The sequence below is a fragment of the Dermochelys coriacea genome, chromosome 5 (genome assembly GCF_009764565.3).
Source record: "Dermochelys coriacea isolate rDerCor1 chromosome 5, rDerCor1.pri.v4, whole genome shotgun sequence".
NCBI classification, from domain to species: domain Eukaryota; kingdom Metazoa; phylum Chordata; order Testudines; family Dermochelyidae; genus Dermochelys; species Dermochelys coriacea.
In genome coordinates, this window is record NC_050072.1 from 24,445,228 (window position 1) to 24,469,567 (window position 24,340).

The window sequence follows — 24,340 nt, forward strand, 5'->3', positions numbered from 1 at the left end:
ACCTGAGGCCTCATATGGCTATGCTGAAATCTGACAGACCTCTCAGCCTGTAGCCTTGCATTATAGCCTTGCTTTACTTATATTTCTAATACACACTCATCACTCCTGAATACTTACCAATCTTATATTCCAGTAATCCTATCCTACTTATCTGTACAATTTAAATCTATTCTTCACACATTAATTACCTATGGAATAACATGTGGGTTAACTACAACAATAGAAAACACAATTAAATGATAAAATAAACTAATTGGCTGCCAGATTGAGTATTTATTTCTTTTTGTATAATTACTAGACACAAGCTCATACCAAAACCCTGGATCCTGGATCATTTCTTATAAGCTGCTAGAGATAAAATTCAAGATGTTTGCTCTACAGAAGTATTTCCTTCAGATGAATACAGAAAAGGACAATGTTATGTAAGCAGGAAACAAATATTCAGTGTCATCATCTCAGGAGACAACAAACAACCACCTTCCCTCTCCACTATATAAAAGCCTACAGGCATATTTCACGAGGTGAAATAGCCATATTTCCAACAATCATCACTTAATGTGAAAACTGCTCTGCACACTTCCACTACCTCAGATCCAGGCGTAGGAAGCCACTTTCTGAGGTGATGTAAATTTCCTAAGGAAATCAGTAACTTCCACACTAAGGAGACAGAAGGGAAGAATTGTAACAGGAGAAGCAACAGAAAGGAGGAAGTTGCGAGATCCAGTTCACCCTCCACCGACCCCCAGCATATGCATTACACTGTCATTGACTCACTGATCACCATCATTTACAGCATTCCTAAGTTTGTTTCCACAGCATTTGCACAAAAGTAACTCCAGAATTTTGAATAATTACATCCTGCAACATAACTTCTATTAGTAATTTTGCCTTAGAGAAGTTATTACCCAGCATGCACTACTCTACAGCACAGAGCTCACTTCCTGCTCTCTGAAGCAGCCACATTGCCAACTGCAAGGATTATCCTCCAAATGCACATTCTACCACCAGCCTATAGTTGAACAGCTCCTGACTACTGTCCAGGGTGCCTGTATATGGCTTCATGAGCCATGGCATTAAGGTGTAGGCTGGGTCCCCAAGGATAACTATAGGCATTTCAACATCCCCAACGGTTATTTTCTGGTCTGGAAAGTAAGTTCCTTCCTGCAGCTGTTCATACAGACCAAGAGTTCCTGAAGATGCAAGTGTCATGTACCTTTCCCGGCCATTCCACGCTGATGTTGGTGAAAGGTCCCTTGGGATCCACCAGTGCTTGCTGCACCATTGAAAAGTACCCTTTTTGGTGTATGTACTGGCTGCCTTGGTGGTCCGGTCCCAAGATAGAGATATGCGTTCCGTCTATCACCCCACCACAGTTAGGGAATCCCACTGCAGCAAAGCCATCCACTATGACCTGCACATTTCCCAGAGTCACTATCCTTGATAGCAGCAGCTCAGTGATTGTGTTGGCTACTTGGATCACAGCAGCCCCCACAGTAGATTTGCCCACTCCAAATTGATTCCCGACTGACCGGGAGCTATCTGTTGTTGCAAGCTTCCACAGGGCTATTGCCACTTGCTTGTGAACTGGGAGGGCTGCTCTCATCTTGGTATTCTTGTGCTTCAGGGCAGGGGAAAGCAAGTCACAAAGTTCCATGAAAAAGTGCCCTTACACATGCAAAAGTTTCGCAGCCACTGGGAATCATCCCAGACCTGCAACACTATGCGGTCCTATCAGTCTGTGCTTGTTTCCCAGGCCCAGAATCAGTGTTCCATGGCATGAGCCTGCCCCATTGCCACCAGGATGGCCCAATTGCCGGGGCCTGTGCTTTGAGAGAAGTCCTCATCACTCTTGTCACCACACTGCCATCGCCTCCTTGCCTGCTTTTGCAGATTCTGGTTGTGCATATACTGCATGATAACGCGCGAGGTATTTACCATACTCATAACTGCCATGGTGATCTGAGCAGGCTCCATGCTTGCCATGGTATGGCGTCTGCAGGAAAGCAGGAGAGCAGAGTTGCAGGGGAAGCGGTGGTTGGATGACCAAATTTGCAGACCTACCTCACCGTGTGCTGCCAGGACACAACAGCTGAGCGGGCTGCACGCTTGCCGTGGTATTGCGAGACAAGAGCAGCCAAGCGGAGTTGCAGTGAAAGTGACCCTGTGAGACCACCAGGAGAGCAGGAGAGCAGAGTGCCAGTGGAAGCGATGGATGATGATGGTCATATAGAGGACCTGTGAGGTGGATTCATAGTATCAGGAGAGCAGAGTTACAATGGAAGTGGTGGATGACGACAATGGTTTGCAGACCTACTGAATCGTCTGCTGAAAGCAGTATGGCGCCCGCACAGAAAAAAGGCGCAAAACGATTGTCTGCCATTGCTTTCACGGAGGGAGGGGCGACTGACAACATGTACCCAAACCCATCTGTGACAATGTTTTTGCCCCATCAGGCATTGGGAGCTCAACCCAGAATTCCAAGGGGCAGCAGAGACTGCGGGAACTGTGGGATAGCTACCCGTAGGGCAACGCTCCGAAAGTCGGTACTGTGGACGCACTAGAAGAAAGTACTGTGGACGCACTACTGTGGAAATATTAGACTCAGAACTGTGGACGCACTCCACCAATTAAATGTATTTAGTGGAGACATACACAATCGACTGAATAAAATCGCTTTCTAAAAAATCAACTTCTATAAATTCAACCTAATTTTGTAGTGTAGACATACCCTTAGAAATGTCTCACACTCTTCGTCCTTTGTACATTACCAGAAATAGCTCATGAAAAATTATTCATCAAAGTATGCTGCTAAAACATTTTCATTTCAGTCATTACTTTGGACATTTAATGTAACGTACTGCCACTTTCCTCACTGTCAGGCCAAACTAGCCCCCAGTACCAGCAGAATGGTCCTGTCATGGCTTATGATCGCCCATCTCAATGGCTCCCACTGCCCCTTGTTCCCCATACAGAAGGGTGAGGAGGCACCTGCCACACTCTGACCTTTGGCTTTGAGTGTGGCACCTGCCACACTCTGGCTTTCACACCCCTCCCCATTAAATTGTGTGCCTTTTGCTTTTGATGTGTGGCATATCTCTATGTGCAGAACTCAGCAACCCTTTTGTTCTCAGAGAATTGAGTCTAACTGCACAGAGGATACACACTGAGTCCTCCTTTGCTCTGTGTATGTGGACCATTCTCCTAGCTCCCTGACGGGAAGGACACTCACCACTCCCAACCACACTCCTATTCAGCTAATCAGATAAAATAAAATTAAAACTTGAGCCCAACAGGATTTGAACTTATGTAGGCCAGGAAGAGCAGCTGGCCCTGTTATCTGCAGTGCTGCACTGCAACGAGAACAGATAGCTTCTTACTTACCTGACAATAGTTATTTTCCATTTCCTTTTATCATTTAGATACTTAATAAAGGTTTTTCACATTTTAAAACAAGTAGCAATTTCAAGGGTCAGCTTTGAAAATGGTTCATTTGCTTGTTTGGTTTTTGAAGGGCTTGAATGTTGTTTTTTTTTCAAGATATGCACAGACTGGATATCAGACCCACATGCACAGCTTCATTATGCATGGAATAAGGCCTTTTAGCCACTTTGCTGAAATCACTAGCCAAATGACTGGGGTGTCGCTATTCTCTATAGCAAGGGTAGTCAAAGGCAGACCGCAGGCCAAATCTGGACTAACAGATGCTTTTGAACAGACTGTGAAATATTTTTATGTACTTATTATCATTATTGGTATTATTTTTGCATTAATTTTTCTGGAGTCTGAACCTTGATTATGCCTTAACCAAGAAATTTGGACCTTGATAAAAAAATAATTGATTACCCCAATATATAGTATTTCCTGTGTACCAGAACTCCCTTTATGTTTACCAGGTTTCAGAGTAGCAGCCGTGTTAGGCTGTATTCGCAAAAAGAAAAGGAGTACTTGTGGCACCTTAGAGACTAACAAATTTATTTGAGCATAAGCTTTCGTGAGCTACATCGGATGCATCCGATGAAGTGAGCTGTAGCTCATGAAAGCTTATGCTCAAATAAATTTGTTAGTCTCTAAGGTGCCACAAGTACTCCTTTTCTTTTTATGTTTACTGTAATACCATAGCTAGATCGCTTTGAACAGACAGACTCATCTAGATCAACTCTTTCAGATTTAAAAACATATTTGGAAGAACTCACCTAACAATACAGTTTTTCAAGCTTGGGTTTTATAGAGCTCTCCAGCTGAGACATGACATCCACACTAAAAAGCACTGGGCAGAAACAAATAAACTCGTATCCAAGACTGAAAAGAGACTGCAAAAACTCAGAACTTCTGAAAATAAAGCTTTGGCTCTAGTTAATCCAAGGACTAACTTCTGTCACAAAGACTGTTACAAGAAATAATTTGCTCTCCATACCCTGAACAAGTAACAAATAATTTACTTGTATCCATTTACTTATAAGGCTTATCAACACTGTGCCACAGTCTAGACTCTAACAGCCCCATGTTATTTTAAAGTAATTGGTGTCCATTTAAATTTGTTTCTATTTTCATTTGTATGTTGTTTACTCAAGACAGTCCCTTTCACAGGAGTAGGATGCACTGAAGAAATATCTGTTACAGGATTTCCTTGCAAATGGTAATTTCTGCAAACAATTATATATGTGTGAGCTAGAGGGAAACACACTACCCTATAAAAGAGTCTTTCATGACCAATCAAACCCCATTAACAAGTTAAGTAAGAATTTCCCAAGAGTCTGGTTTTAGGCAGCTCATTGTCTTTAATTATTTCCTGTCTAAACTGTTCACTGCTAAAGAGGCACGTCAAAAATAATGTCCTGTACTCCAACTCATAGGAGATGTGAAGGCTCTTTTGCAAAGTCTCAGGCCTGGTCTCCACTACAGAGTTAGGTTGACAGAAGTCACCTTAATTCGACCTAATAATGTATGCATCTACACTACCAGGTCCCTTCCTTCCTAAGTTGACTATAAAGTCGACTTCTGTACTCCGCCTCCGCAAGAAGCGTAACGCTTAATTCAACGTCCATGGGTCAATATAGGGATAGTGTAGATGCTGCATTGTGTAATTCGAATTACTTGGCCTTCAGGAGGTGTCCCACAATGCTCTGCTGTGACCGCTCTGAAAATCACTTTCAACTCCTCTGCACGTCAGCCAGGTACACAGGAAACAGCCCCTCCCCTGTTAGAGCCCTGGGAACTTTTGAATTTTCATTTTCTGTTTGATCAGCATGGAGAGCTCGCCAGCACAGCTGATCATGGAGACTCAATGCTCCAAATGCACTCCACCGTGGATTACACAGCAGGTGCTTGATGTTATTGCTGTGTTGGGTTTGTGCTGTAAGAGTTTGTGCAGTCACAGCTGAGATCCAGCCGAAGAAACGCTGACATCTATACAAAGATTACGCGGGGCAGTGGGGAGAAGGGCTACACCAGGGACACGCAGCAGTGCCAACTGAAAATAAAGAACTTTGGCAAGCATACGAGAAGACAAGGGAGGCAAATAGTTGTTCTGGTTCTGCCCCACAGACATATTGCTTTTACAATGAACTTTATGCAATTCTTGGTGGCAACCCCACCACAACCCCAAAACGCAGCGTGAATACCTCCCAAGAGTCTGAGTTCCAGGCCACCTCAGGCAACAGTGAGGAGGGCATTTGTAAGGGACTGCAGAAGACTTTGTTACGGCCTAGCCAGGGAACTTCCGCTTTCTTGAGCCGACAGGTTACTGTGGGACATAGATAGCTGCTTCATTATTGTGGGATAGAGATAGTTTTTGAAGGACACAGCTGCTTTGTTATTGTAGGAGATAGTTCTTGAAGGACACAGCTGCTTTGCATGGCCCTTCGCCAGGTAGTAGAAAGCCCCCCTTTAAGAAGCACCTAACTTTATATTCATGAGCTGTTTTTGTGTAATGCTTATTAATGCTGACTGTCTGCCCCTCCATCGGACTCCGTCCCAGGCAGAGCTCCGGTGTGCTGGGTTCCCCGCCTCCGTGACTGCAACGCTTGGAGTCCCCGTTTCAGGTGGGTCACTAACCTTCAATAAAGCCAATAACTCACAGTGGTGTGTAAGCCTCATTTTTCTCAGAGTACACCTGCCAGGCCTGTGGTGCTTCAAGCACCTTGGCCCAGAACAGCATTGTAGAGGAGAAAAAGGAGAAGGAGGAGAATGGGAGACAGGCCCTAGTGGCTGATCCATTCTCCCCAACAGCCCGGAGTGGTTTTTAACCACGGAGCCCAGCCAGTCGCAGGACAGAATGGTGGCTGAGCATAATGCTAGGGAATACTCTGGTGAGTATACGTTTCCAGTAAAACTGAAGGGGTTACATGCTAATGTATTATATGTTTAATTGGAACAAAAACGGATGTGCAGAGGATATGTGCTTCCCAATGGCCACTCCAGCTACGCTGACGGTGCTCCCTGAAAGAGACTGTTTATGTGTACAGGGATGGCCCGAGAATCCTCCACTAAGATCTCCAAGAAACTCTGATGTAGGTACTCCACAATCCCTTGTAGAAGGTTTCTGGGGAGGGCTGCCAATCATTTCTTCCACAGCAGTAGGACACTTTTCCTTGCCACTCCAGTATTAACTCATTGTGACACACAGCATTGTAGCACACAGACCAGGTCTGTACTCAGATGATTGCAGCATCTGCTCCCTTGCTGTCTCCGTTACCCTCAGGTGACTGATATCACACAGGGTCACCTAGAGGATACGGGGGAACTTTACAGTACAAGTACTCAACCCACAAACAATAAAGCAAGTGATCCACCTCCCTACAGTGAAATCCGGGTCCCATGGCCACGCAGTCCCTAACGGCGCTGTTGCTGTGGTTGGAAAGGATCGCCATATATTACAAGCAGCATTAAGAAAATGGGATGGGGGAAGCCACACAAAGCCGTGTCCGCCATTGAAAAAAAAACTATTTGGGACACTTAACGCTAGTGCCTGTTCTCAAGCACCATCCATGTTGCTGGGGGGGGGGTGTAGTTCTACTGCCCAACTGTGCTCTTGACACGGGTTTGTCAAAAGTTGCAGCATAAGGCCTGTTGCCCGTGCCTTGGAGCCATACTCACCATGGCTGGACCAACAAACCGACTCATGGAATACCTAGGGATTCTGATTACATTGTGGTTTGCAGTGAAGTGTAATATGGGTTTATTTTTTTAAATATCAGTCTTGCACCAGAAACATTCTATGCACTGACAACGGTTGCCTGGTATGCTTTACAGCAGAAAGCTTGTCCTTTGGAGCATCCTGCACACCAGGAGAGAGGCTTTCCCAGATTAGATGGTGGAAAAAGAGGACTTGGGATGACATGTTCAGTGACATAATGAACGCCTCTGGGACAGCTGAGATAGAGCTCAGAGCATGGACGATTTCACCTTCCAAAAAACTAGACATGGACAGCATCCCAGGTGCAGGAGCATACCACAGAGGAGGAGATACTGTGTATTATGAAGGATCAGTCAGATAAGTTGAGGCATCTGGTTACACTTCAAGAAAGGCAACTGGATGCTAGACTCCCTCTGCAGCCAATGCAGAAGTGCCTGCCAGCCAACATCACCTTGTTCACAATCCTCCTCCCCCAAATATTCCATGAGGTGCGTGTGAGGAATTCAGTTTCCCTTCCACTCAATGGGTATAAACTGGCCACCAGGAAGTTTAGACTTGAAATTAGATGAAGGTTTCTAACCATCAGAGTGACGTTTTGGGAACGTCCCAAGGGAAGCAGTGGGGGCAAAAGATCTATATGGCTTTAAGATTAAACTCGATAAATGTATGGAGGAGATGGTATGATGGGATAATGTGATTTTGGTAATTAATTGATCTTTAAATATTCATGGTAAATAGGCCTAAATCCCCCGAGATGGGATATTGGATGGGTGGGATCCGAGTTACCCAGGAAAGAATTTTCTGTAGTATCTGGCTGGTGAATCTTGCCCATATGCTCAGGGTTTAGCTGATCGCCATATTTGGGGTCGGGAAGGAATTTTTCTCCAGGGCAGATTGGAAGAGGCCCTGGAGGTTTTTCACCTTCCTTTGTAGCATGGGGCATGGGTCACTTGAGAGAGGATTCTCTGCTCCTTGAAGTCTTTAAACCACGATTTGAGGACTTCAATAGCTCAGACATAGGAGAGGTTTTTTGTAGGAGTGGGTGGGTGAGATTTTGTGGCCTACATTATGCAGGAAGTCAGACTAGATGATCATAATGGTCCCTTCTGACCTTAGTATCTATGAATCTAACTCCAGGAGAGGGTACAAAGAACAGAAGGTGCCCATTCCAAGACCTTTGATGGTTAGGAGTACAAACAAGCTAACTCTGTTTCTCCCCTCCCCTAGGCCCGAGGTTATCTTAATTTTCTTTTTTTCTCTGTGTCTGGTGTGTGCTTAATAAAAGAAAACAGTTTGAGAGGAAAAATGCTCTTTATTTATTCCACACATGCATGGGGAGGGGGATTACTGGGGAACTAATATAATGGAGGGCATAGTTTGGGAAGGCACAGTACAGATAAATGTCACATTACTGTGGCTCATTGTTGAAACGGGTTTTCAAAGCCTCACGGAGATGCAGAGCCCTTTGCTGGGCTCTTCTTATTGCACTGGCATCTGGCTGCTCAAAATGAGCTGCCAAGCAATCTGCCTCCACACCCCGTCCGGCGGAAACTTTTCTCCCTTTACCTCACAGACATTATATAGCACATAGCATAGTGATGACAATGGGGATATTTCAGAGGAAAAAAACCCACCAAATGCATCCGATGAAGTGAGCTGTAGCTCACGAAAGCTTATGCTCTAATAAATTTGTTAGTCTCTAAGGTGCCACAAGTACTCCTTTTCTTAATGGGAATATTGTATCAGAGGGGTATCTGTGTTAGTCAGTATCCACAAAAACAATGAGGAGTCCAGTGGCACCTTAGACTAACAGATTTATTTGGGCATAATGGGGATATTGCTTTCACTGAGGTCTAACCTAGGCCTTGTCTACACTACAAAATTTTGTCGGCAAAAGTTATGCCACTTTAATTAAAGCACTTTAATTAAAACCGCTGTTGCATGTCCACACTAGCTCCTTGTGTCAGCAGAGTGCATCCACACTAACAGCTCTTGCATCTACACAGAGAGCAGTGCACTGTGGTAGCTATCCCACTGTGCAACTGGCTGCAGGGTGCTTTGGGAAGGGTTTGCAGTGCCTCATGGGGCAGATACAGCAACACATGACGCAGGTTTCTCAATCCCATCATTCCAGGGGAATCCTAGTAGATTGTAAACTGCTTTTTCAACTGAAGTGTGTTGGGGGAGACAGAGGAGAGTGGTGTGTCAGGGGCGGGGGAGAGAGCAGGCTGACCGACCTATCCTGAGGCAGCGGGAGGGAAACACCCACCCACGTCAACCCGCGGCTCTGCTCCGCACAACAGTCTCACTCTGCTTGCCTGCCTATGATTCTGTGATCCTCAGCAGCTCTGTGAGCAATCTGTGCTGAGGAATCTCAAAGCAGCAAAGCAGTCTCCCATTCCCCCCTCCCGCCCCCGCCAGCTCCCTGCCTGTTCCTATGTTCCTAATGCAGGGCAGAACAGGAGCATTCCATGCTTCCCAAAAGGAGCAGCTGTCAGATACTTCCCAGAGTTTTGAAGGGGGGAGGGGCGCATGCCTGCAGGGCAGCAGAGATCAACATAGTGAGCAGAGCCATCATGGCAGGCACTGTGGAATGCTGGTGGAAGCCAGTTATGTCGACAAGACAAACAGCAGTGTCTACACTGATGCTTTGTTGCTTTAACTTTGCCACCAAAAAGCTTTATGCCTCTCATTGAAGTGGCTTTATTTTGTAGGCAAAACAGCAGAGTTTTGCCACCAAAAGTAGCTTTGTCCTGTGTACACCTCCTGTTTTGTCAACAAAAGGCAGCTTTTGCCAATAAAACTTTGTAGTTTAGACAAGGCCTCTCGTAAGCAAACTGCACCTGCGACCTTTTAAACATTGAAAGGCACATTCCATCACCATTCTGCACTTGTTCAGCCTATTGTTGAACTGCTCCTTATTGCTGTCCAGGTGGCCAGCGTATGGCTTCATGAGCCATGGGAGCAAGGGGTAGGCTGGGTCTCCCAGGATCACAATTTCATTTCAACAACATCAATTGTTATTTTGCAGTCTGGAAAGGAAGTCCCTGCTTGCAGCTTTCTGAACACACCTGTGTTCCTTTCCTAGTGTAACCCTTCTGCTTGTCAGAGTTGGCAACAACAAGGGCCGGGTTCAGTATCTAGGAGTTCTGTTTCAATAACGCAATGCAAAACTGGCTCAAGCCCCCACCCAGTGACCTGAGACAATTACATACCACACCCCTGGGCATCTCTAGGACGTGATACTTCCCCTCTCGCAAGCACAGAGTCTGAGTGTAGCAAAAACCTTTTAATAAAGGAGGGAAACAATGCGACATTATGTTGGATTCATAACACCAACCATGAGCAAAAGACCTACCCCCAAGTAAGTTTGGCAGTGTCCTTTTCCCCTCGGGGTCTTAAGTCCAGCAACCCAATAGTCACCCTCCCCACCCCAGTTTCTGTCCTTGGTCAGTGCAGCCCCCCAGAGTTCAGAAGTTCATCTGCAGAATTTATCTCCCAGCCTGGGTGGAAGTGGAGGTATGGGAGGCATCTTACATGCTCTGCTGCTTGGGTTGATGGCCAAGTGCCACGCCTCTCCACGGGGTTCTGCTGGAATCTTCACCACCTGCCGTGCCTCTCCATCAGCTGCCCTGCTATCCACAGCTCTCTGCTAGCTCTCCTGCTGTCCGCTCCTCTCCGACAGCCACCCAGCTATCTGCTACACTCTTGCCGTCCTGCTGTCCACTCACCAACTTGTCTTCAGCCCCCCACTCTGCTACTTAACACAGCTCTCAGCAACTTCAGCTCTTAGTGATTTTTAGCTGGTAGCAGGGGGAGCCTCAGTGCTGGAGCACCACTAGCCCAAAGAGCCAGGTTCAGTAGGTATCAGTGATTTCAGCTCTGCAGCATGTAACAAGACTCCTAATGGAGCCAAAATTAGCTCTATTACACCATGGAGAGACAAGGGAGTCAAAATAGTGCTTGCAGCCCACACTACAAGGTACACATACCTATCCCCAGCCTCTCTCAATTCACTGGGTTTTGAAACCCATGTCCCTTGTCTAGCAAGTGCTACTTAGTTGAGGGCAAGTCCCTCTGTCATAAAATGCCAAGTACAGTTCTACTGTCTTTGATTCACATAACCAGGATAACAACCCTTTACTACTCCTGCCCCAATAACAGAGAGATTGAGGATCCCACAGCAGCCAAAGTGACCATTTGGACAAGCAGTCCATCATGCTAGGCAGGGTGGGTGTGCCCATGCAAACGAGATCAGCCCCTGAAGTCCTTTTCCACAGCTCACCACCAGATGTCAGGGTAGAGCTCATTCTGACTCTGCTTACACTGGCCATGCCATGTTAATGTCAGTGAAACAGCCCTTGTGATCCATCAGCACTTGCAACACCATTGAAAAGTATCCCTTTCAGTTTATGTACTCTTTGACAAAGTGGTCTGGTGCCAAGATTGGGATGTGTGTGCCATCTATAGCCAATGCGCAGTTAGGGAACCCCATTGCAGTAAAACGATCCACTATGTCCTGCACGTTGCCCAGAGTCACTCCCCTTCTTAGCAGAAGTCTATTAATGGCTCTGCACACTTGGATCACAACAGTTTCCACAGTGGATTTACCAACTCTGAATTGATTCCTCACTGACCAGTAACAGTCTGGCATTGCAAGCTTCCACAGAGCAATCGTCACTCACTTCTTCACTGTCAGAGCAGCTCTCATTTTAGTATTGCTGCGTTTCAAGGCTGGGGAAAGCTCTACACAAAGTTCCTGGAAAGTGGTCTTCTGCATTCAAAAGTTCTGCAGCCACCGCTCATCATCCCATAGCTGCATAACGATGCAGTCCCACCAGTCAGTGCTTGTTTACTGGGACCAGGAATAGTGCTCAACCATGCTCAGCTGATGAGTGACTGCCACCAGCAACTGGGAATTGTTTCGCTCTATGGCTTGCAGCAGGGCTGCTTGTGTGACATCACACTGTTCCGCATGGCGGCTCCTGTCTTGGCTCTGGAAATACTGAAGGATAAGATGAAAGGTGTTTGTAATGCTGCTGCCAACAAGAGTGCACAGCTGAGCAGGATCCATGCTTCTTGATCTATGGCATAACCATAATTTAAAAAAAAAAAGCGTGAAAAAACATGGGTCGTTTGCCGTTGAGATCAGGGAGAGAGGGAGGAAATTGCATTAAGGGAGACCAAAGCAATGTTCCCCTTACCACATGCGACAATGTTTTGGTCCCATGAGGCATTGCAAGCCCTTCCCAAAATCCCCTGTGGCTAGTTGCACTGTGGGATAGCTACCCAGGGTGCATCGATGCAAGCACTGCTAGTGAGGATGCACTCCACTGAAACAATAAGCATGGTGTGGACATGCATGCATGATTGATTTAATTAATTTGAAGGCTCGATGTCGACTTACATAAAGTCGATTTAACTTTGTAGTGTAAACATGCCCATAGTCATACAGACAAGCAGTGGAACTGCTGCTGTTCTACTGTGCTTAGGGCCTTCTGTAGCAGTGGAGAGCAGGGCAGGATTTACCCAGCAGGCTTTTGGGTGGAAAATGAGAGAGATGCTCCCTCTGGGATCCATTCTAAATATACAATCTGCCTTGAGTAAGTGGTAGCACCTACGGGTCACAGTACTTCCACTCAGTGATGAGCTGCCAAAAATCTTAATAGCTGGTTCCCTCCTCACCCCACGAGGGGGTCGTGGCCCACCCCCGCCCCCCAGGACTCCTTCCCTATCCAACCCCCTGCGTTCCTTGATGGCCCCCCACCCCGGGACCTCCGCCCCATCCACCCCCCCCGTCCCCTGATTACCCCCAGAACTGGGCAGGAGGGTCTTGTGGGCCATCGTAGTGGGGGGGTGTGGAGAAGCAGAGTGGGGCGGCGTGTACAGGGGAGGAGGCAGGGGCGGAGTGGAGGTGAGCTGGGGCCGGGCATGGGGCGGGAAGGGGAAACTGCCGGTGGGTGCTCTGCACCCACCAAATTTTCCCCATGGGTGCCCCAGCCCCGGAGCACCCACAGAGTTGGCACCTACGGCGCCACTTTTGGCTAGTTGTTACATTTAGAAGCCCTTTTAGAACCAGTTGTCCCTCGTGGACAACCGGTTCTAAAAGGGCTTCTAAATTTAACAACCGGTTCCAGCGAACCGGCTCCAGCTCACCACTGGCTCTGCCAGTGTTTCAAGCATATTTTCAAACTACTTCAAAGAAAGTGCTTCTCAGACACACATACCTTTATTTTTGACTCTGCCTGGGGAGTGGAATTTGGAATTGCCTGGAAACTTATGTTCTTCTACAGAATAGATGCAGAATGAGAAGATTTGTGAAAGTGTACAATAACTTGACTTTAGATGAAGCGCCCCTGTTCCCAATAGATACTACACAACTTCATGAGGAAGTTAAAACAAACAACTTGAAATATTTAAGAAGCAAAATTGGCGTGTTGAGATCACACGTTAATTGCCATTGGGGAAACTGCAGACAGATGAAGGGGAAACTACATCCCTGAGGAGTCACAAAGCAAACTTTCCTGAAGTTCTGAAATGCAAGAAAGAAGGAAGCCCAAATATAGGTCCAGTCTATGACCCTTACCTCAGATCGGTGAATTGTTGCAAAGCAGTTTCAGTTAAGCCATCACGGTTCTTTGTTGGAGTAACCACTCAGCAGTGCAATCCAGGGGCTCACAATCTAGCCCTTACACTGAAGAAAGGCAAATTCATGGTAGCAAACATCTCTCCACAGACTATACCCATGCTACATCTTCTCCACAGCACATGATTTACTTTTATCACAGTCCTTGTGCTTAGCCAAAGAGAGTTTACTCTTTATTTTTGATTCCCCCGCCCGCCATCCCAAACATTTTGTTTAGCTCAGAGTTTTTCCAAAAACAGTTTGGCCAGGATACTCCAAATGAATTTTGTTTCAACTGTCTTAATAAGGGGAAGTGCCTTATAGGTTTTCTTGGATATTTTGGGGTGGGTAGAGGGAAATTAAGACATTATCATAAAAACAGTGCATGACGCCTCACACTAGAGACAGGCAGGAAAGAGATTATTTAAAAGCTTGTTATACCAGGGTTACAAAGCAGAGCCAATCAAATACTGAGGAAAGGGAAGAGGAGATTGTTGCCCAGCTATCAAGTAAGGAAGCAAGTAGGGCCTGGGAAACCAAGATAATTATATCACATTTAAGAGCCTTATAAACACATCCACCTTCTCCCTCAGCTGAAGCAAACTGAACCTAGCTGTTGCTTGCTGGGGAGTTTTGGACCTGGCTGGAGGCAGCGTTGATTCCGACTCGCTGCACATTGGGCTGGGGGTACAGAAGTGCTCTGTACAGAGGTACGTGTGCCTGAGGTGGCAAGATACAGTATTTTGTCGCCCGCTGCCTCCCATCTCCCTTTTCTATCACCTGTAACGACAGCCTCGGCCACACTTGTACACAACTGTTGCCACATGCATGCAGAGCAAAGATTAAACTTGTGTTAAAATGCTTGTGAATTGGCCTGGTAATGACTTCAGGACACGTTTGAAAAGGGAGGGAGGAATGTGATGGGGCAAGAGTATGAAAGTCAGGTAGATAATGAACTGGAACAGACATAGACCAGGTGGAAAGAGGTGAGCTACCTGATCCCTGGGTACAACAATGATGGGTGCTACAGAAAACCACAAAACAGGTTATAAAAACCTGTTCAAGTGATCCATTTTCAATAACTCCCACTCAATCAATTATCTTGACCTATTGGGGGTAAAGTGGAAGCTGGGTAGTTGGGGCAGCCTGGTGGGGCACGATTGAGTGATAAAGTGGGGAGAAGGCTGGTTCCCATAACTGTTCCTTTCCAAGTATTAGAACACGTTGTAGTTATTTAAAAGGGTGTCAAACTAAGAAAGTAACATCGTTTGCAGTTGCCACTGCAACTTCATTTTGTCTTTTAACAAAAAAAAATTTTTTCCATTTGTAAACAAATAAGAGCGTGTCTTCTTTGGCTGTCAGGGAAGTCTAACATTTCCCAGCTAATAGCAGGGCTCTGATCAGTAAGATTTGAGGGCTCCACTATGAAATCAACGTTATGGCTCTTAAGGTATGTCTACACTGCATACCACTGGCAGCGGCAGGTAGGGTATGTGCACCTGCATCCACACTGCTGCAATGAAAGTCTCTGGTGGGGGAAAGGTTCCAGCAGCAGGACACTACACTGCTAAAAATAGCAGTGTAGACATGGGAGGAATTGCTCGGGCATGTAAAGAGCCATCATCTAAGGATTCAAGTGTGTCTTTACTCTGCTGGCATAAGCAATGCCTCACCATCTACACTGCTGCTTATACCTGTGCTGGGGAGCATTCAGGGTATGTATTCTACATGCCTCCAGAAGGAGTGTGCAGAGCAGACATACCCTTAGAGCACTTACAGCTTAGCAACAATTCTGAAGAACAGATCTGTGGAAAAGTTAATATATTAAACGATACCCACAGTTTTTTCCCTTGCTTAGCAAGAGGATTTAACATCACGCTTGTGCCTGTTGAAATGTTGTGCCTTTCATTTTTAGCACATAACTTTTGAAGCCAAGCTGAAATCAATGTATTAAAGAGAAGGGAAAAGAAGAAAATTAAAGGACATAAGTCAAGATGGGACCAGAGTTAGTAGGGAATTTGACAAATTATTTTTTAATCAAAAAATGCCACTTTCTTGAAACTGAAACTTTTCACAAAACAGTTGGGTTTGATGGATTTCTCAATTAAAAAAAAATGCTGAAAAAAAATTTAGAAGTTGTCAAAATATTTAATTTCAACACTTCTAAAACAAAAAAAATTAGAGTTTTCCCATTCAAAATGACATTTGGGTCAAAATTTAAGCTAATTAGATTGATAAAAGGTTAAAAAAAATTTTAAAAAAGTTGAAAACAAAATGAAATATTTCAAATGACCACAAACAAAAAAATTTCAGCTTGAAAAGGTTTTTCTTCACATTATAAGAGAAGCATAAACAAGCCAAGACTGCTGGAAAAGCAGCAGTAGCAAAAGAATTACATAAAGCAATAAAGAAATCGCAAAGGTTGAACAAGCAAACGTTTCAGAAAGAAGGGCATCAAACAACTAGAGAAGGCATCAAGAAATCAGGATATGAAAATATACAAGAAGGCTAAGTTGTAGGGAAACACAATCAGGATGATGCAGTGGTTAAAAAAAAACAAAAAACTACTGGTGAACTGATAACAAAATGCCCAAGAGACGTTGGAAGTATGGAAGGAGCATTTTGACACAGAACTGAACTGTGCAGTTCATCCAGGTATGGGAGCAGGAAGAGGTACAGATGATTGGCCATATTTGTACCAATCCTGAAGAAAGGAGATTTGCTGATCTGAATAATTATAGAAGTATAAGCTTATTGTCAGTACTTGGAAAAATCACGATGAAAGTAACTGTCAACAGATTAAGGCCAGTTTTAGAGGAAGCAGTAGTAGAACAGGACAGACCAGACCAGGCCAGGCCAAGGTTTTCACACTCTGTCAGTGGGGAAAAAGTAAGAACGGGGATTTAAAGATTAAAGCTATTCACAAAGCTTTCTGCAATGCTATAAAAGAACTGGTGGGAAATTAAGCAACTTGTTGAAGTCAAGGTTTGGTGCAAGACAAGAGGGCATGGCCTCACCTTCTCTTTCATCATGTTCTTAAACTGGATATTAAGAATGTTAGATGAATTGGAGAATGACATTGAATCATCTAGAGTTAAACTCCTAGCTTATGTAGATGACATTGTATAACTGGCAGACATGTTTGAATTCATGATGATTCTCTTTGCTACCTTTGAAAATTGGTGTACTCAACTTGGACTTACAATAAATGCCAAAATAACAAAGTGGTTGCATCTTGGAAAGGGAACAATAGATAAAGTGCTGAAATGCAGAGGCAGGGAACAAGCAGAATTTTATGTGGACCTAGGAAGCTTGATAAGTGTCAATGAGGATGAGGTTAAAAGGAGATGTGCTTTAGCCACGAGTGCTGCACAGAAATTGACAAAAGTATAGACTGATAAAAACATTACATCTGGTACCAAAGTGAGAGTTTATCAAACTTGTGTACTAACAGTATTACTTTATAGTCTGAAAGCAGCTGCATTAAATGAAACAAACATCAGAAGACTGGAGGCTGTAGAGATGAGAGTTCTTTGAAAGATGTCAGAGTACAGTGAAATGTTTTTATGGCAAATGAAGAATTCAGAAGGAGAATAGGATGTGAAATCAGGGTACGGGATTGGCTACAATCAAAATGATTATGATGGTGGGGACATTGCAGAAGACAAATGAATGATAGAATGCTAAAGCAAATAATGCAAACACAACCAAGGTTGATTCAACCTAGAGGCCAACCACCGACTAGATGGTGGGACATTGTACAAAGGGATAGGACCAGGCTGGGCTTAATGGAGGAAAAAGCCAAGGACAGGAATGAATGGTGATGCTGTACTGCTCCCTGTGTCTTCTCCGGGATAAAAGAATAATTTCAAATTTTCATAGTGATTCAATACAGAAACAAATTTTGAACTCTTAAAATAACTGGAGGATGAAAATCCTTTCCCACCCAACTATAGCTGGGACTAACATGTCAGCATTACTTGCAGTGCTTTAACTCCCAAGAATGAGATCCAGAAATTATACAAATAGAAAAGGATTTCTTTATGTTTTGGGGAGGGGGAGGTTGCTTGAAGAGAAGTGCAGGAGACAAGGAAAATGTACAACAGGATTCTATACTTGATGGGATGCAAAGTAGTGATAACATTCCTTCCACACAACATTTCTGTTATGAAAACTTAAACTTCCTGAAATTTCCAGGACCCAATGCTATACATTTTTAACCAAACCTTTGAAAATAAAAATAGAGTTGTGTTCATATCAAGCAATGAAAAATGATTACTTGATCCAGCTCTGTCAGCACAATTCAACTGCTATGCCATTGTTTTCTGTGTAGTGCATCTGTAAATCTCTAAGGATTCTGCTGTCTGCAGAGACAAACACTCATTTTATGTTCATATAGTACAAACTGGTTTCAGAGTAGCAGCCGTGTTAGTCTGTATTCGCAAAAAGAAAAGGAGTACTTGTGGCACCTTAGAGACTAACAAATTTATTTGAGCATAAGCTTTCGTGAGCTACAGCTCACTTCATCGGATGCATTTGGTGGAAAATACAGAGGGGAGATTGATATACACACACAGAGAACATGAAACAATGGGTTTATCATACACACTGTAAAGAGAGTGATCACTTAAGATAAGCCATCACCAGCAGCGGGGGGTGGGGGGAGGAGGAAAACCTTTCATGGTGACAAGCAAGGTAGGCTATTTCCAGCAATTAACAAGAATATCTGAGGAACAGTGAGGAGTGGGGTGGGGGGGAGAAATACCATGGGGAAATAGTTTTACTTTGTGTAATGACTCATCCATTCCCAGTCTCTATTCAAGCCTAAGTTAATTGTATCCAGTTTGCAAATTAATTCCAATTCAGCAGTCTCTCGTTGGAGTCTGTTTTGCCGTGTACATTGGTCAAACTGGACAGTCTCTACGTAAAAGAATAAATAGACACAAATCAGACGTCAAGAATTATAACATTCAAAAACCAGTTGGAGAACACTTCAATCTCTCTGGTCACTAGATTACAGACCTGAGAGTGGCTATTCTTCAACAAAAAAACTTCAAAAACAGACTCCAACGAGAGACCGCTGAATTGGAATTAATTTGCAAACTGGATACAATTAATTTAGGCTTGAATAGAGACTGGGAATGGATGAGTCATTACACAAAGCAAAACTATTTCCCCATGAAGAAAAGGAGTACTTGTGGCACCTTAATGCATCCGATGAAGTGAGCTGTAGCTCACGAAAGCTTATGCTCTAATAAATTTGTTAGTCTCTAAGGTGCCACAAGTACTCCTTTTCTTTTTGAGAATACAGACTAACACGGCTGCTACTCTGAAACCTATTTCCCCATGTTATTTCTCCCCCCCCCACCCCACCCCCCACTGTTCCTCAGATATTCTTGTTAACTGCTGGAAATAGCCTACCTTGCTTGTCACCATGAAAGGTTTTCCTCCTTCCGCCCCCCTGCTGCTGGTGATGGCTTATCTTAAGTGATCACTCTCCTTACAGTGTGTATGATAAACCCATTGTTTCATGTTCTCTGTGTGTGTATATCAGTCTCCCTTCTGTATTTTCCACCAAATGCATCCGATGAAGTGAGCTGTAGCTCACGAAAGCTTATGCTCTAATAAATTTGTTAGTCTCTAAGGTGCCACAAGTACTCCTTTTCTGTTTTCATAGTACAAACTGTTTCAAAGAGAGGCTGTGTGTGCTTGTGGAAGTTTTTTTATGTGTGCACCCTTTTGTTCTTACTTTAAAATAAAGGTCATTCTGACCAAACATACACAGAGAGTAAATGGGTATGGCAAATATATAATATCTCTTCTACAGGGAATTAAAGAGTTCTCACATAAAGCAAAGTACCAGGGAGAAAGATGCTCCTTCCTCTACATTTATCACATCCCACTTAATCCCTGCAATGCAATTTGTATCCCTGAGCTTTTCTATTGGGAGTTTGTCCTAACAAAGAATGGGCTTGGTGTTTTGGAGAAGCTAAAGAAAACATGGGACTGACCAGGATTTGATATGGTTAAACACAGAATATACAAGTGCTGGAAATATGTCAGTGCAATTCCTTTAGCAGATAAGCTAGTTATATAGTATGCAGCAGAGTGCTGCTGGCCAGCAAGACTGTTTATATTGGCTAAGCCTAATAGTCTTCCAAAAAACAACCAGGCAATCCTTTGAGAATAAATGAGTGACCTGGTTTCTTTCATTTCCAAGGAGTTAAACAAATAACTGCACTGTCAAAAAGCCACAACAAACCATTTATGCCATACATTTAAGGAGAGTCTTCTGAGGGTAACAAGTTAATCTTCAAAAAGAATCCCCATTATTCAGTAAAATCTTACATTCAAAAAGTAATCCTGTAGAAAGTACAAAGGTCATTTAACTGCTGCATTTTAGGGGCTTTTTATCCCATGCTATAACAGTTATTCTGTGAAGTGAGCACTGGAGACTTTTTTTTGTAGTTGCTTTCTGCACAAGATGTTGCTCTGTCTGGGCACAAGTTCTAACCAGTGTACCCACCACTCCCACTGCATTCAGGTATGGCAGCTCCAGTGATGAGCTGCCAAAAGCTTAACAACCAGTTCCCTCCTCACCCCACAAGGGGGTCGTGACCCTCCCACCCCCGCCACCTGGGACTCCTGCAGCATCCAACCCCCGCATTCCTTGATGCGCCCCCCCAGACCCCTTCCTCATCCACCCCCCCTCCCCTGTTCCCTGATTGTGCCCAGAACCGGGCAGGAGGATCTCGTGGATCACCGTAGTGGGTGCCCACCCTGCCCCGCCCCAAGAGCCAGAGGGACCTGCCAGGGGGCGAGGTGAGGAGTCCCAGCGGTGCTTACCTGGGGCAGCTCCCAGGAAGCATCAGGCAGGTCTTTCTGGCTCCTAGGGGTGAGGTAGAGTAGCTGGGGGGAGCAGCCGCTCCCCCCACTGATCACATCAAAAGTGGCACCTTAGGCACCGACCCTGTGGGTGCTCCGGGGCTGGAGCACCCATGGGGAAAATTTGATGGGTGCAGAGCACCCATTGGCAGCTCCCCGCCCCACCCCACGCCCGGCCCCAACTCACCTCCACTCTGCCCCCCTGGGGCCGACCCGCTCTGCTTCTCCGCCCCCACCCCAGCTTCCCGCGAATCAACTGTTTGTGAGAGAAGCCTGGGAGGGCTGAGAAGCAGGCGGCAACTTCGCGCTCAGGCCCAGGGAGGCGGAGGTGAGGTGGGGCGGGGAGCAGTTCCCCTGCGTCCCCCACCCCAGGTTACCTGCTGCGCCGCGGACGCCCCCCACCAGCTCCCCTCCACTCCACCTCCCTGGGCCCCTGGGCCTTAGCGCGAAGCCACCGCCTGCTTCTCAGCCCTCCCAGGCTTCCTGCACAAACAACTGATTCGCAGAAAACCGGGGGGGGGGGTGGAGAAGCAGAGCGGGGCAACGCGTTCAGGGGAGAAGGCGCAGGTGGAACAGAGATGAGCTGGGGCCAGGGATGGGGCGGGGAGCTGCCAGTGGGTGCTCTGCACCCACCAAATTTTCCCCATGGGTGCTCCAGCCCCGGAGCACCCATGGAGTCGGCGCCTAAGGCGCCACTTTTGGCCAGTTGTTAAATTTAGAAGCCCTTTTAGAACCGGTTGTCCCTTGAGGGGACAGTAAACCAGTTCCAGTAAACCAGTGCGAACTGGCTCCAGCTCACCACTGGGCAGCTCCCAAGCCAGCATTCCAAAAGGGACTCTCTCCTTGCCATTGTCCCCACAAGTGCTTCCAGGAACAGATACAAATATCTAAGATCTTGTAAGAGAGTTCAGACGTTCTTGTCAACTGCTGGAAATGACCCACCTTGATCATCACTACAAAAGGTTCTCCCCCCCAACCCCCCCACTCTCCTGCTAGTAATAGCTCACCTTACCTGATCACTCTCCTTACAGTGTGTATGGCAACACCCATTATTTCATGTTCTCTGTGTATATAAATCATCTCCCCACTGTATTTTCCACTGAATGCATCCGATGAAGTGAGCTGTAGCTCACGAAAGCTTATGCTCAAATAAATTTGTTAGTCTCTAAGGTGCCACAAGTCCTCCTTTTCTTCTTATGAAGTTTCCGACCTATATATGCAGACAAGAGGTGGATCTTTCTGAATAAGCATTTGCTTATCCAAACTAACCCCAAACTCCGAAATGTTTGCAGTTCTTCGACCAGCAATTTCAATGCTAAAATGAGGGCATAGGACAAGATGATTTTTGCTTCCATGAAATTCCTCTGGACAGAATAGTCAGTTTTAGCATCCTAAGTCCTTTTGCCTTAGCTTTAAAATACAGCAAATGTCTACACTGCAATTAAACACCTGGGCTGCCCTGTGTCTGGTGACTCGGACTCATGGAGCTCAGATTACAGGGTTGTTTAACTGCAGTGTAGACATTCAGGCTCAGGCTGGAGCGTGGGCTCTGGGACTCTCCTCCACTGTGATGTTCCAGATCCCGGGCTCCAACCCAAGTCCAAACGTCTACACAGCCCTGTAGCTGGAGCCCTGCGAACACAGGTCAGCTGACACAGAACACCTGCAGATGTTTAAGACTTAGTACAACAGATACTGAGCCACCCAGGCCTCCAGCTACTTTCACAGCAACTCCACTATGCTACTAGTCCCTGTCAGTCACCCAAGGAGCAAGAATCCAGAAGTCTTTTTGTAATGTTTCTGTCTTTACAACACTGCTGTGAAAGTAAGGATAGTTGCACCTCCTCTTAATACCCCGTGTGCTGAGGTGCAGGACTTCACTACAGAGCATAGGTCTGTGGCACACATGGGGTTTCCCTCCACCCTCCTTACGTGGATTTGCCTCCCAGAATGGCTATATTGGGAAGGATGGTTGAATGATCAATGAGTGTCTTCACTTCCTACTTACGTTCTATGCACTAGAAAAATGCTGCAATCACTTATGCATTGATATCAATCTCATTCCTGTGCTCTGGCAATAGTGGTATAAACTAACTTGTGGTTTGCAACAGCCTCAGTATTTTTGCATACTCTGACACAAACCAGCGTGCTGCTAGAAATGAAGAATGTGATAGCATTATGCAAATTAGAAATTTCAGCATGTGATGTACATTTTCATTACTGTTGCTTCCTCAGAAATTGTGAGCTGACTCATTTTTAATAGCTCTTTGCTATTCCTGAAAACTGCATTATGATTGCTATATTGTACTCTTGTATATGGCAAGTGGCTGGCTTACTATAGCATTTCAAACTTGTATGAGAAATGACAAGTGAAGTGGCCTAAAAATGAGTAAAATTGTTCTGATCATTTGCGTTTGCATGTAAGCCTGGCAGGAAAACGGCAAAAAGAGAATCGTGTTTATGGTAGTTGCCCTTACAAACATTCAAAAACCAGTTGGAGAACACTTCAATCTCTCTGGTCACTCGATCACAGACCTAAGAGTGGCTATACTTCAACAAAAAAGCTTCAAAAACAGACTCCAACCAGAGACTGCTGAATTGGAATTAATTTGCAAACTGGATACAATTAACTTAGGCTTGAATAGAGACTGGGAATGGATGAGTCATTACACAAAGTAAAACTATTTCCCCATGGTATTTCTCCCCCCCACCCCACCCCCCACTGTTCCTCTGATATTCTTGTTAACTGCTGGAATTAGCCTACCTGCTTGTCACCATGGAAGGTTTTCCTCCTTTCCCCCCCCTGCTGTGGGTGATGGCTTATCTTAAGTGATCACTCTCCTTACAGTGTGTATGATAAACCCATTGTTTCATGTTCTCTGTGTGTGTGTATATAAATCTCTCCTCTGTTTTTTCCACCAAATGCATCCGATGAAGTGAGCTGTAGCTCACGAAAGCTTATGCTCTAATAAATTTGTTAGTCTCTAAGATGCCACAAGTACTCCTTTTCTTTTTACAAACTTTCCAGTAGCCTGAAGTAACTAAATAACTTGGAGAGATTGGCACGGCCTTCAGCAGAATAAATGACAGATTTTGCTGTTACTCTTGTCTTGTCTGTGTATGTCCTTTTATCCATTACTTTTGTTTACTGTAGTTTGGATCCTGCTGCTGTTTAAAAATGCATCCTTCAAAATGCATGATTTATTATTATAGGACCAAGGGGTCCTTGTCATGCAGCAGGAGCCCATTTTGCTAGATGCTGAACTTTGTGAAATTCTCTGAACAAAAATCAAATGTTGTATAAAAGTCACCTTCCTGCTCAACACCATGGAGATGGCAGATCTGGGAAAGACTTCTGGATTCTTGCTCCTTGGGTGACTGACAGGGACTAGTAGCATAGTGGAGTTGCTGTGAAAGTAGCTGGAGGCCTGGGTGGCTCAGTATCTGTTGTACTAAGTCTTAAACATCTGCGGGTGTCCTGTGTCAGCTGACCTGTGTTCGCAGGGCTCCAGCTACAGGGCTGTGTAGACGCTGAAGAATAAACTCACAAGCTTCACTTCTTATGAAATATAAAATTGAAATTACACTAGAGTTAAAATACATATAGGAAACCCTGAAAATCACTGACAGTAAGCCACAAAACTGTTCTTATGGAGCTCCTAATGCTCCGTACTACTAATTCCTGACTTCTATGT

General features: G+C 45.0%; 1 protein-coding gene across 2 annotated transcripts in view; it reads right to left on the reverse strand.

The window, feature by feature from the left end:
• ADAMTS12 (ADAM metallopeptidase with thrombospondin type 1 motif 12) overlaps positions 1–24,340 on the reverse strand; it is a 328,935-nt gene that overhangs the window by 195,775 nt on the left and 108,820 nt on the right. The gene's annotated exons all lie outside the window — the stretch shown is intronic.